Raw genomic sequence first — 2,223 nt, forward strand, 5'->3', positions numbered from 1 at the left:
GGGGAATATGTGGTCTGTCCACCCCAGGCCTCTGTTTCCTGCTATGATCAATATTTAACCATGGCACAAGGAGCCAAGCCTGGCCTTTTATAGCCTGTGCTTTCTCACAGTGAAGTTCATGGCCTTGTGTAAATTCTCTACAAGGAGCTGTAAAATAAGACCTTTTGAGGGCCAAGGGTGGGGGAAGGCAAAGCAAGGGAGGCTGTGAGTGACCCGGAGAGGAGGAGTTCCACAGGCTAGGTTGAACAGGATCATGTGGGGGAAAGACTTGGTGGAGAAGCAGAGCAAGGCCAGATCTCAGATCTGTTCAATTCTTTCATTTTTTAAATACGATTTTATTTATTTATGAGAGACATATAGAAAGAGGCAGAGACATAAGCAGAGGGAGAAGCAGGCTCCCTGCGAGGAGCCTGATGCGGGACCCAATCCCAGGACCCCAGGATCACACCCTGAGCCAAAGGCAAATGCTCAACCACTGAGCCACCCAGGTGCCCAGATCCGTGCAATTCTGATTGTCGGTGGGCTCTTCTGGGCTTTTCCACCCACTGGCTCCTTGCATCTCCAGCAACCTTTGGAGTTGGGTCAGCAAGGAGTTCCCATTTCGCAAATGAGCAAACAGGTCAAGTGAAGTCAAGTAAGAGGTCCAAGTTCCTTTACGAATTAATACTGATTAACAGTGTGGATGGCAGCATGGTGCAGAGGAAAGGAGACCCCACAGTGAACCTCGGTCTGAGGTTCTCCAGCCCAACGTCATTTTGTAACTCATTCATTCACTCAATAAATAGTACCCAAGCACCTACTGTATGGATGCCTGGCAAACATGCAGGCAAGGATACTGCTCTCTTGGAGCTCACACTCTAGGAGGGGGATACAAGCAACAAAAGAGTCAGCAAAAACATAAGATAATTGCGGCTAGTGACAATTCCTGTGAATAATTTAAACAAAATGATATACAGAGAGATGGGGCAGGGGAAATATGACTACTGTATTACTATACCAAAACCCGAAAGATCTGGGATAGGGGGTGCAAAGGCACCAAAGATTTAATGATCTTAATGAGTTTGAGAAAAAAGGGGGAGGGAGCAAAGGAGCTAGTGATTAAGGAAAGTGCCAGGAAATAAAGTTGGAGGTAAGACAGAAGCAGATTGTGCAAGGCCTTATAAAACAGGATGAGTTAGGATGTAATGAGAAATCACTAAGCAGGAAGTGATGTGGTCTGACTGATATTTATCTAAGATCACTTGGCCTGCTGGGGTGAAGAACGGATTGTAAAAGAGCAAGAAAGGAGCTGGGAGACTTGCATTCATCCATCCAAGAGACAGTGGTAGTTTGGGTCAGAATTGTGGGGATGAGGGATGCCTGGGTGGCTCAGTGGTTGAGCGTCTGCCTTTGGCTCAGGGCGTGATCCCAGATTCCTAGGATCGAGTCCCACATTGGGCTCCTTTCACGGAGTCTGCTTCTCCTACCTCTGCCTGTGTCTTTGCCTCTCTTTCTGTGTCTCTCATGAATAAATAAATAAAATCTTTAAAAAGGATTGTGGGGATGATAAGAAGTGGTCTGATCCAGGGTGCATTTTGGGGAGAAAAGCAGCTGAGAGTTTTCATGAGAGAGGAGCTCAACACTAATTCTCTTAAACATCAAAGGAATTCAAAAGGAATTTATTGGCTCCTATAACTGGGAAGAGCAGGGTGGAGCTGACCTTTGGGATAGCTGGAACCAAGAACCTGAAGATCCTTAGCTCTTTCTCTCTCCTGCTCTCTCCTTGCTTCTTTCTGGATATCAGGATCATTCCCGAAGTCTAGCCATCTCCAGGAACCTGGACCAGGCTGCAGGAAATCCAGGCTCACATCTTTATAGCTGAAAGGAAAGGAGTCCCTTTCCTCAGTTTGGCAATTCCTGAGAAAGGACTCCATTTGTCTTGGCCTGGATCACGTACCCATGTTTTGGGATCAGTTATCATGGCCAGAAAGTGAGGTACCATGGATGGCTCAAATCTCATGCCCATGGGAGAACCATAACTGTGAGCTGGATAGCCACTTCAGTGTGGGTGCCTGAAGTGACTCCTTGACCCCAATCCTCCCAGATCTTCTCTGTCTGCCTTTGAGGAATGTCATGAGGCCCTCAGAGGGCCCTGTGTCCCCTTTCAGAGGAGCCTGCGTTAGCCCAAGTAATGAGAGAAGTAGTATGATACTTCTGAATCATTTTTCTTTTTTTTGCAAATTT

The sequence above is a fragment of the Vulpes lagopus genome, chromosome 2 (assembly GCF_018345385.1).
Source record: "Vulpes lagopus strain Blue_001 chromosome 2, ASM1834538v1, whole genome shotgun sequence".
In the NCBI taxonomy this organism is placed as follows: domain Eukaryota; kingdom Metazoa; phylum Chordata; class Mammalia; order Carnivora; family Canidae; genus Vulpes; species Vulpes lagopus.